Raw genomic sequence first — 12688 nt, 5'->3', positions numbered from 1 at the left:
AGAGAAGGAGACACAGAACCGGAAGCAGGCTCCAGGCTCTGAGCTAGCTGTCAGCACAGAGCCCGACGTGGGGCTCGAACCCACGAATGTGAGATCTGACCTGAGCCAAAGCCAGAGGCTTAACCGACTGAGCCACCCAGGCACCCCACTCCCATCTTTTAAAAAAAGTGGACGCATGATCCCACCTTGTCCTCCCCATTATTAGCCATTTCTTTATTCTCCTTTACAGAGGAAAAAAAAACTTTTAAGAGTTGGATCTCCTCTTGGCTTCTACTCCTTCTTTTTTCATTGTCTCTTGAGCCCACTCTAACTGGGCTTCCCCCTCATGACTCCACTGAGACACCAGCTGTCAAGGTCACTAGTGGCTTCTAGATGGCCACATTCAACGACCAGTTTCGATAGGTAAATTCAAAGGTCACAAGGGAAAGTAGAAAATGCTCTGAAATGAATGAAAATGAAGACATAACATCAAAACTTATGGGATGCAACTAAAGCAGTGCTCAGAGGGAAATTTATAGTTGTGAATGCCTATGTTAAAAAAGAAGAAAGATTGGGGCACCTGTGTGGCTCAGTCGGTTAAGCATCTGACTGCAGCTCAGGTCATGATTTTGTGGTTCCTGAGTTCAAGCCCCACCTCAGGGCGTCAGGCTCTGTGCTGACAGCTCAGAGCCTGGAGCCTGCTTCAGATTCTGTGTCTCCCTCTCTCTTTACCCCTCTCCTGCTCACGCTCTATCTCGGTCTCTGTCTCTGTCTCTCAAAAGCATTAAAAAATTTTTTTAAAGAAGAAAGATCTGAAATCAATGACTTAAAGTTACAACAAATTCAATGGTCAATCATCATTTCCTCGTGTTGTTAGTCCTGTTAGGAGTTTTTGACACAGCTTATCACTTCCTCTTTTTTTTTAATTGCAGTAAAATATATATAACATGAAAGTTACTATTTTAACCATTAAATTTTTTAAGGTTTTTTATTATTATTTTTCTATTAGAGAGAGAGAGAGGGAGCATGAGCAGGGGAGGGGCAGAGAGACAAACAGAATCTGAAACAGCTCCAGGCTCCCAACTGTGAGCACAGAGCCCCAGGTGAGGCTTAAACTCAAGTGCGGTGAGACCATGACCTGAGCTGAAGTCAGATGCTTAACCGACTGAGCCGCCCAGGCGCCCCTCATTCTAGCAATCTGTAAGTGTACGGTCTGTGGCATTAACATCATTGTACGTTGTAACAGTGTCCGAACATTGACATCACTGTGCTCCCATTCCCGCCACATTTCATTTAGTCATCTGTGATGGACACTGGGGTTGCTTCCGTCTTTTGGGTGTCGTGAGTCATGCTGTTGTGAACATGGGTGTGCAAATGTCTTTGAGATCCTGCTTTCAGTTCTTTTGGATAAGTACCTAGGAGTGAAATTGCTCTGCATCATGGAGGAATTCTATTTTTAACTTTTTGAGGAACTGCTGTAATGTCTCCCCTGCCCCAGCCTTTTTTTTTTTTTTTAATTTTTATGTTATTTATTTTTGAGAGAGAGAGAGAGACAGTGTGAGCAGGGGAGGGTCGGAGAGAGAGGGAGACACAGAACTGGAAGCAGCTCCAGGCTCTGAGCTGTCAGCACAGAGCTCGATGCGGGACTCGAATCCATGAACTGTGAGATCATGACCTGAGCCAAAGTCGGATGCTTAACCGACTGAGCCAGCAGGTGCCCCATCCCCTGCCCCAGTCTTTAAACCTCTTAGTGTTGTTGTTGTTGTTTTAAGGGAAATTAGCAAGTGTCAGTGTATTGCCAAACTGAGCCTTTCTCCTGAACCTAAGCAGAAGAATCAAACCATTGAAAGAAAGAATAACTTTCTCACAAAGGTGAGTCGAGGTTATTTGAGGCTGTGTCCAGACACCCCCGCACGTCATCCTGGGCACCAGGATGAGCAGCTCTCCCGGCTCTCCTGGGACTAACCTCCACACCTAAGATCTTCACTCTCAAAACCGGGAAGGCCCTGAGCGGGTGAGGAGGACCTGGCCGCCCTACCGGGAACCTTTCGTCCACTCCGTGCTCTGACCGGCTCCGTCTCAACCCACCATGTCAGTTTCAAGATGGAAGCCCCAAATCTTCGGGAGTTTCCTGGAGCTGCCGAAGCACACAGACGTGGGGGCTCACACCACGGAGCTGTATGGCCTCGAAGTTGTGGAGGCTGGAAGGCTGCGATCAGAGTGTCCCCAGGGCCATCCATGCTCCCTCTGGCACCTGTGGGGGGGCTTTCTTCCTTGCTCGTCCCACCTGCCGGCGGTGTGCTGGCAATCTGTGGTCTGGCTTGGCTTGTGGACCCATCCTGTCCCCACGTGGCGTGCTCCCCGTGTCCTTTCATGGTCTCTTCCTTCTCTGTGTGTTTCTGTCCAGATTTCCTTTTTCTAAGGATGCCATATGGATTATGGCTCATCCTAATGACTTCATCGTAACTTCATCAGCTGTGTAAAGGTCTCTTCTCCAAATAAGGTCGCATTCCGAAGTCCTGGGGAGTTGCGACTTCAACATACCTTTTATGTAGGGTCCGGGGGAGACACGATCCAGTCCCTGGCTTAGCCTTTGATAGGGGGCTCTCCTTCCTCCCTTAGAAAGGAAAGGAAGTGGCAGAATCTCTCTCTTTGCACCACAGTGATCTTGGTTGTTATGTTGGAGAGAGACGTTGAATTTCAGCACCAGATTTGCAAGCCTAAATCCTCTGAACCTTAAAATCTGGCAGAAATCCCAGTTGGCAATATGTCTCCCCAAGACTCGGTATTCTCATACAGGTGACTAACAGGAGCAAAGCAAAAGGTTAGCCTCAGAATAACTGTTGAGGGTTACAGACCTCAGAAGTGGAGGCGATGAATGATAAATTTTGTGAAACTCTCTTATTGGAGGGAGGAGTAGGGTAGGGGTTTGGTTAAGGAACAGCTTCCAGAAAGGGGTTGTCAGATTGAGCAAATACAGGAGGCCCATTTAAATTTGAATTTCAGATGCATGAGGAATAGTTTTTCAGCAATTCAGTCGATCTCATGCAATAGGACACACTTATGCTAAAAATTAATCATGGTTTATCTTATCTGAAATTCAAATTTAACCGAGTGCCCTTTATTTTCTCTGACAATGCTTCTGCAAATAAGTAACGGAGTTCAGCCACATGAGAAGGCAATGGTGATGGATTTCTTGAAACGTTGAGGCCACTTGGGGACGTGGTTGAAGCGGAAGCAGTTCACATGTCTCTGAGGGCGGATTCTAATGGAGTTTAATGATATCTTCCCTTTGTTGTCTTGGGTTATTGGGAGACAAACAGGGAGGAGGCACACTGACCCCAATGAAAACCCCTGTGGGACCTTACTAGATACACTGTCTCCCCGATTTTCCTCTAAGAGGCTCGCCCTTCTGGATTTGGTATTCACCATTCCTTTGCTTTTATTTTTTTAAAGGCATTTTTAAAAATCACATACACATGTCTCCCTAAACCTAAGGCGATATCAAAGATAGTTACTGGACCTTAACTCATTAACTGCTGGGTCGTGAAGAAGTCTATAGGGTCATAGGGACAAGGTCAGGGGTGGTCAGGAATCCACTGGAGTGAGGGAGGCTTGAAGCAGCAGCTAGGTACCAACCAATCGTGCAATATTTTATTTTTTATTTTTTGTTTATTTTTTTAAACATAAAACACTTTTTTTTAATGTTTTATTTATTTTTGATACAGAGAGAGACAGAGCATGAGAGGGGGAGGAGCAGAGAGAAGGAGACACGGAACCGGAAGCAGGCTCCAGGCTCTGAGCTAGCTGTCAGCACAGAGCCCGATGTGGGGCTCGAACCCACGAACGTGAAACCTGACCTGAGCCGAAGTCGGAGGCTTAACCGACTGAGCCACCCAGGTGCCCCCAATCGTGCAATATTTTAACACGTGTGTGAGGCTAGCACCCCCACCCTACATATTATTTGTTTAATGTAGCCTGACGTTGTCATTCTATAAATGGATGTGCTGTTTTGTGACTTTTTTTTTTTTTTTGGTCCAGCATCTGGTGGAGAGTCACTCATGCTGATGCTTGTCCCTGCCGTTCATGTATGTGCATTCCACTGAATGAAAACGCCGTTGTTTATTTATCGAGTCTGCCATTCATGACTGTTCAGGGTAATTCCAGGGTTTCAGCAGCTCTGAATAATCTTGTGCACGACTCCCGAGTCCACGTGCGAGAGTTTTCTCCGAAGAATGTAAATCCAGGAGGGACCTTCCCAATTGCAGAAAATGCTCATTTCCGGCGTTGCTGAATGTAGCAGAGGCAGCCTGCTCTGTCACAAAGATTCAGGCTCCTTTTCCCTAGCGTAGAGTTTTAACGGAGGAGCCATGGCGCTGCCAGAGACTACATTTCCCAGCTCCCTTTGCGTCTGGTTCAGGTCATGTGGACTCATTTTGACCAATAGGAAGTATGCTGAAATGAGGGGCCTCCTCCTGGATGGAGTGGGTTAAGAATCCCATGTGTCTTCCATAGGCTCTCTTTTCCTACTGGGGTCTCCCTGAAAACTCCATGCCACATGGTGGGGGTGGAAGCATCACAAGATGGAAGGGGCCTGGGCCACTTGACAGACGGACAGCGTCCTGGGCCAGAGGCACACACTCAGTGAACTTTGTTTAGGTGAGAAATAACTCTTAAGACATTGAGATTTGCTGTATTGTCTTACTCTAGCCATTGACCTGTCTTGCTCCGTAACACCCTGGACAGTATCAAATCGTTTTCCAAAGTGGTTGGCCATCTCACGTTTCCACCAGTCAGGGATGAGAGGATGGGAAGCACCCAACATATTTTTTTTCTTTTTCTTTTGAAATGTTTTTGTTGCAACAGAAGAATTGCAAGAATACAATGAACTGTGTACCTTTCACCCAAATACCCCAGTCACTTACATTTTGCCATATTCTCTCCCTTCCCCCTCCCCTCTCTGATTCCTACCCCCCATTTTTGCTATTTCAGGGCAAGTTGTGACCATCATGTCCCTTCACCCCTAAAAATTGAAGGACGGACGTATCTCCTGACACCTAGGACACTCTCTTACATAACCACAACTCACTTATCAAATTCAAAAACCTTATTCTGATACAATACTATTTAAATATACAGTCCGCATTCAAAGTTCACCAATCGCTCAATCACCTCCTTCACAACTCTGGCAATTTTCACATTTTAAACGTTGTCCAATTGTATCTGTAGCCGTTATTTACTTAAACATTGTTTTCAAGTGAACTCGTTTTTCAAAAATGTTAATACACACATTTATTCCCAAAGGCAATTTTACAGTGCTGCCCTAAATGGAGACCTAGAAAAGTAGATAAGCTAGAAAGCAGTAAATAGAAGTTAAGATAAATACAAAGATAAATGGAAAGCAATAATATAGGTTGGTCCGTTACCTGGATTTGGGTGGCGGTTTCCAGGGTGCGTGCATATGTCAAGATGTACTGAATGATACACTTTATACATGTGAAGTTCATTGTATGTCAATTATACCTCCATAGAGCTGTCTAAAAATCAATACAGAGAAGCCCAAAGGTGACATTCTCGCCCGAAGGGAAGACCAGGAATTGATAGAGAGGCTCTGAAGGTGCCGCAGCACCCAATGGAGACTTTCTCATTGACCAAAACAGCCAGAAAGAGAAGTCAAGAGACTGACTCTCTTACAATAGGATCCAACGCTATTTAAGACCGTAAAGAGGCTCCTCCCACACTGTGAGAAACGGTGTCCCTCCTTGTGTGTGACTCTAGGGGACATCACCTGAACCTCTGAGAGCCTCTGTTTTCTGCTCCTTGACGTCACCCCAGAGGCAGGGTCGGGATGGTGTCTTAGCGATGACGCTAAAGAAGCAGTTTTACTTCCTCTCCCTGGGGCTTCGGCAGCCTCTGGGGCAGTGGAAGGAGGTGCTGACAGCATCGTGCTTGGTACTGCCCAGCAATATCATGAGCCCAGTACCATCCAGCGGAAATCTTATGTGGGCCACATCTGTGACTCAATTTTTTTTCATTTTTTATTTCTTTTTTTTCCTTTTATAGTTTATTGTCAAGTTGGTTTCCATGTAACACCCAGTGCTCTTCCCCACAAGCGCCCTCCTCCATGCCCATCACCCCCTTTCCCTCCTCCCCTCCCCCATCAGCCCTCAGTTTGTTCTCAGTATTCAAGAGTCTCTCGTGATTTACCTCCCTTCCTCTCCCCAACTATTTTTTCCCTTTCCCCTCCCCATGGTCCTCTGCTAAGTTTCTCCTGTTAGACCCATGAGTGCAAACATATGGTATCTGTCCTTCTCTGCCTGACTTATTTCACTTAGCATGACACCCTTGAGGTCCATCCACTTTGCTACAAATGGCCAGATTTCATTCTTTCTCATTGCCATGTAGTACTCCATTGTACAGATAAACTACATCTTCTTGATCCATTCATCAGGTGATGGACGTTTAGGCTCTTTCCATGATTTGGCTATTGTTGAAAGTACCGCTATGATATTTATTTTATATTTATTTTATTTAAATCCAAGTTAGTTAATGTATAGTGTTGTGATGGTTTCAGGAATAGAATCTAGTGATTCATCACTTCCATATAACACTCAGTGCTCATTCCCACAAGTGTCCTCCTTAATACCCATCCCCCGTTTAGCCCATCCCCCCCACCTCCCCTCCAGCAACCCTCAGTTTGTTCTCTGAATTTAAGAGTCTGTTATGGTTTGCCTCTACTCTGTTTTTATCTTATTTTTGCTTCCCTTCCCCTTTGTTCAGCTGTTTTGTTTTTGAAATTCCACATATGAGTGAAATCAAATGATGTTTGTCTTTCTCTGACTTATTTCGCTTAGCATATGACACTGCATGCAGTTCCATCCACTTTGTTGCCAATGGCAAGACTTCATATTTTTGAGTGTTATTTTTTGTTTTGAGAGGGAGGGAGGGAGTGGGGGGAGAGAGAGAGAGAGAGAGAGAGAGAGAGAGAGAGAGAGAGAGCGAGCACGAGTGGGGGAGGGGCAGAGAGAGAAAGGGAGACACAGAATCCGAAGCAGACTCCAGGCTCCAAGCTGTCAGAGCAGAGCCCGATGTGGGCTCAAACCCATGAACTGTGAGATCATGACCTGAGCCAAAGTCGGATGTCTAGTCCACTGAGCCACCCAGACACCACAATACTTCATATTTTTGATTGCTGAGTAATATTTCAGCGTGTGTGTGTGTGTGTGTGTGTGTGTGTGTGTGTGTGTGTGTGTATACCACATTTTTATCCATCAGTCAATGGACAGTTGGGCTCTTTCCACACTTTACCTATTGTCAATAGCACTCTCTAAACATTGGGGTTCATGTGCCCCTTCAAATCAGCATTTTTGTATCCTTTGGATAAATACCTAGTAGTGCAATTGCTGGGTCTTAAGGTAGTTCTGTTTTTTTAATTTAAAAAATTTAATGTTTATTTATTTTTGAGAGAGAGACAGAGCATGAGCAGGGGAGGGGCAGAGAAAGAGGAAGGCAGAATTCAACTCAGGCTCCAGGCTCTGAGCTGTCAGCACAGAGCCTAATGCAGGGCTCGAATTCATGAACTGTGAGATCATAACCTGAGCCAAAGTCAGATGCTTAAATGACTGAAACACCCAGGTGCCCAAGGTAGTTCTATTTTTAATTTTTTGAGGAACCTCCATTCTGTTTTCCAGAGTGGCTGCACCAGTTTGCAATGCAAAAGGTTTTCTCTTTCTCCACATCCTCACCAACATCTGTTGTTGCCTGAGTTGTTAATTTTAGCAGTTCTGACATTTGTGAGGTGGTATCTCACTGTGGTTTTGATTTCTATTTCCCTGATGATGAGTGATGTTGAGCATCTTTTCCGATGTCTGTTAGCCATCTGGATGTCTTCTTTGGAAAAGTGTCTATTCATGTCTTTTGCCCATTTCTTCACTGGATTATTTGTATTTTGAGTGTTGAGTTTGATGAGTTTTTTATACATTTTGGATACTAACTCTTTATCTAATATGTCATTTGCAAATACCTTCTCCTATTCCATCGATTGCCTTTTAGTTTTGCCAATTGTTTCCTTTGCTGTGCAGAAACTTTTTATCTTGATGAGGTCCCACTAGTTCATTTTTGCTTTTGTTTCCCTGGCCTCCGGAGACATGTCAAGTAGGAAGTTGCTGCAGCCAAGGTCAAAGAGGTTGTTGCCTGTTTTCTCCTCTAGGATTTTGATGACTTCCTGTCATACATTTAGGTCTTTCATCCGTTTTGAGTTTATTTTTGTGTATGCTGTAAGACAGTGGCCCGGGTTCATTCTTCTGCATGTCGCTGTCCAGTTTTCCCAACACCGTTTGCTGAAGAGATTGTATTTTTTCCATTAGCTATTCTTTCCTGCTTTGTCAAAGATGAGTTGGCCATACATGTGTGGGAACTTAAAGGTTTCTAGTAGTCACAGTTGGGAAAGAAAAAACAGAACAGGTAACATGAATTCTAATAATATCCTTTATTTAACCCAATATCCAAGACACTATTGTTTTAACACATGGCACTTACCCCCATTTCAAGGACTTAGTAGCCACATGTGACCAGAGGCTACCATATTGGATAAAGAAGCATTAGACATATTATTATTTATTGCCTGAAGATTAAGCCTTCAGAGACACTCTGTAACATTATTTATAAAAGGAAAAGAAAAGAAAACAACTTTGCAACATAGGAAATTACTTGAGTATATGATGGTGCAGCCATTCCTATAATGGGATATTATGCATGATAATGATGGGCGCTTGGGTGGCTCAGTAATTTAAGCATCTGACTCTTGATTTTGGCTCAGATCATGACCTCACAGTGTGTGACATCAAGCCCTGAGTCTGCTTGGGATTCTCTCTCTCTCCCCCCACCTCCCTCTCCCCCTCCCCCCTCCCGCCTCTCTCTCATGTTCACTCTTTCTCTCTCTCAAAATAAATAAATAAACATTAAAAAAAAGAAAAAAGAAAGAAAATGATAGTGAAGCACCCATTGTGATGATTCATTCTATGTGTCAATTTGACTGACGTCAGGGAGCTGGTAAAACACTTCTGGGCGTGTCTGTGAGAGTGTTTCTAGAAAACATTAGCATTTGAATCAGTGGCTCAGTAAGAGGATGCCTTCACCAGCCCAGATGGCAATGTCCCAGCCATGGGGAGCAGGGGGCAAATAGACGAGCCTGGAGGAAGGGGAATTTGCTCTCTGCCAAGAGTCTTTTCCGCCCTTGGACATGGGTGTTGTGGTTCCTTGGCCTTGAGACTCAGATTGGAACTCAGAGAAGGTCCCTAGAGGAGTGACGTCCATAGAAACAGAAAGTCGATGGTGGGTGCTGGGTCTGGGGGATTCAGTATTTCTGGGGGACAAAGTCTCAGTTTTTGGAGGATGGAAAGTTCTGGAGATGGATGGTGGGGGTGAGTGCACAATAATGTGCGTGTGCTTGATACCCCTGAGCTGTGCTCTTAAAAATGATTCAGATGGCGGGGCCTCTGGGTGGTTCAGTCAGTTAAGCATCGGACTGTGGATTTCGGCTCAGGTCGTCACGGTTTGTGGGTTCCAGCCCCGCAGCAGGCTGTGCGCTGACAGCGCGGAGCCTGCTTGGGATTCTCCGTCTTGCCCTCTCCCTAGGCCCCTCCCCCACTCAAGTGCATGCGCTCTCTCAAAATAAATAAATAAAAACCTCTTAAAAAGACAAAAATGAGGTTCCCGGGTGGCTCAGTGGATCGAGCGTTGGACTCTTGGTTTCTGCTCAGGTAGTGATCTCAGGGTTCACGGGTTCAAGCCACGCGTCGGGCTCCACCCTGACAACGTGGAGCCTGCTTGGAATTCTCTCTCTCTCTGCCCCTTCCCCACTCTCTATAAATAAATAAATAAATAAATTTAAAAAGGTACATTTTATATTATATGTGTTTTTCTATATGCTTTGAACTATGGAAGGATTTTAAATGACATGGTAAGTGAAAAACTTAGGTAACAAACATATGATATACTCAAATCTTTGTTAAATTATATAAATGACTTTTTAAGCTGAAAATGTCTCAATACTTACAGCATGAACGATGTCCAGACTGTAAGACGAGCAGGGAGTTTAATCTTCTCTTTGCTAACTTGTGTTTTCGTGATGTGCACCTGTCGTTTGATGCTTATGGAAACACGGATAAAGACGAAAATCAGTCCCTTTCCCGCTGAGGCTCATGGCGGCGGCGAGAGGGTGAGCAGCATGGCCGGGCTGGGAGCCTGATGGTTTGCGCCTGGACCAGGTGTGCACTGGCAGTGGGCGGAGACCAAGGGCGGACCCCAGCTTCAGGCCTGGGGAGGGCACAGAAGGAAGAAGAGCCGTGGAAAGGACCCCCCCTCCCCATAAGAAGAAAGCGCTAGACCTTTGCCGGGTGAGGGCAGTGGCAGAAGCGTTGGGGTGCGTTGGCTGCTTCCTGGCCACACCCACTGGCGTCTGCCCCCCCCCCCCCCCGCCCAAGCCCAGGGAAGCTCCTCCTGGGTGCTGACGGGGGTGGGGGGTGGGGGGGAGAGACAAGGTCCCAGCCCCACCCGCGGGCCCACACGGGCCCCTTTCCATCCCCAGCTCCTCCATCTCCACTGCTGCCATAAACCCCACCTTCAGTCCAGCTCCCCACCTCTTTCCCGACCCCAGCCCGGTCTCCAGCCCCTCCCGAACCCGTCTCCACCCCATTCCCCTGTCCATTCCCATCCCCAGTTCCATCCGCACGTCCGTCTCAGCCCGAATTTATTTCATCCCTATTCTCCACCCGCAACGCCGCCACCCCCAGACCCTCCTCCTTCCCCCTGTGGTGTGTAGATTAACGTTTCCCCCAAATACCCACATCCTGGTTACTGGAACTCGGGAATATGTTACCTGTCCCGGTGTCCCCGTGCCATCCCAGGGTCCTTGGAAGAGGGTCAGAGTCAGAGAGAGGCAGGTGCGAGGATGGAACCCAAAGGGGAGCAGCATGCGTTGAAATGGAGGAAGGGGCCCTGAGCCAAATTATGCAGGAAGCTTCTAGAAGCTGGAAAAGGCAAGGAATGGATTCTCCCCCAGAGTCTCCAGGAGGACCCAGTGGACACCTTGATTTTAGCCCCTCAAAATCTTCACGTTATCCATCTTCTGCCTGAACGCTTATTCTATTTTACCAGCCAACCCCCCCCTTTAGAAACCTAAACCATTTACTTTTGAAAACTTTGGGAAAATTGGGGCGCCCGGGTGGCTCAGCCGGTTGAGCGTCCGACTTCAACTCAGGTCATGATCTCACCGTTCATGAGTTCGAGCCCAGCGTCAGGCTCTGTGCGGACAGCTCAGAGCCTGGAGCCTGCTTCGGATTCTGTGTCTCCCTCTCTGTCTCTCTGACCCTCCCCTGCTCATGCTGTCTCTCTCTGTCTCTCGAAAATAAATTAAAAAAGCATAAAATAAACACAACTTTTTATTTTGGGATGATTATACACTCACAAGAAGTTGCAAAAATCTCACAGAGAGAGAGAGAGAGAGAGAGAGAGAGGTCTCCTGTGTCCTTTATTCAGTTTTCTCCGATGGTACATCAGCTCTACAGTTGCAAAATCAGGACATTTACAGTGATGCAACCCACAGGTCTTACTCAGATTTCAACACCTGCTATATTCATTCCTGTGTGTGTGTGTGTGTGTGTGTGTGTGTGTGCGCGTGTGCAATTTCCTCACAGGTATAGATGTATGTCACCACCCCCAGAATTATAAAGCTTAAATCAATTTATTTATGAATGGGAAGTGCGTGTCACCAGCAATAAGGCAGACTTACTTTAAAATAAATACAATGTAAACACCGCCATTCTGTCCTGGCTAGATACTGTTGCCTCCTTTAAGGACTTATTTTTATCCAACAAAGGGATTAAGAGGCAGAAACGTGTATTAACACCAACTGAGCCCCAGTCATTCAACTACTGAGAACTGAAAATGGAGTGGGTTACTTGCCACACAGTTCGGTGATTCTTAAATACAGTCCGTGCAAAAACGCAAACTCGTCTTCCTAGGGAAACTCGGAATCAGCTCATTGAATCCGCACAGCTGCTATGAGGGGTACTGTTATTCCTATTTTATAGGCGAGGAAAGTGTGGCTCAGAGAGGCCAAGAGGCTTGCTCTGGTCTCTCACTCTTCAGCGGTGTGATCTTGAGTAAGTAGATTGCTTAATTTCTCTGGGCTTCGGTTTCTCTCTTTGCTAGTGACATGGAGATAAGTCTCCCTTAGAGGTGTCAAGAACATTAAATCAAATAATATGGAACGCTGAGCACTTAGGAGAGAGTCTGGCACCAGTGAGTAGTCAGTAAAATGTGCCACTGTTATTATTATTATGTTATTATTATTCCCACAGGTTGCCTTAAAGTTCAAGGTCAGCTACAGTAAGGAAACCCATTGCCATTTATGTTGGGCCCCTCTGGGCCAGGCGGCGGGCTAAGCTCTTGACTTGCTTTATCTCTGTGTGCCTTTACAACAGTGGGGTCTATCCCCACCCTCCCCATGTTACAGATGAGCAAACGGAGGCTCAGAGAGGTGGATTCACTTGCCCAGGGTCACATAGCTTAGGAAGGGGAGGAACTTGGAATTCAACTCAGGCCTTGCTGACTTTAAAACCAGAGCTTTCCACAGACCTTGGAAGACAGGACCAGGGACCCCCAGACTTGGACCTCTGCAGATCCCTCCCTTCATGGGGGCATTGAA

The sequence above is a fragment of the Suricata suricatta genome, chromosome 12, assembly GCF_006229205.1.
Source record: "Suricata suricatta isolate VVHF042 chromosome 12, meerkat_22Aug2017_6uvM2_HiC, whole genome shotgun sequence".
NCBI lineage: Eukaryota > Metazoa > Chordata > Mammalia > Carnivora > Herpestidae > Suricata > Suricata suricatta.
Note: the sequence above shows the minus strand (reverse complement) of the source record.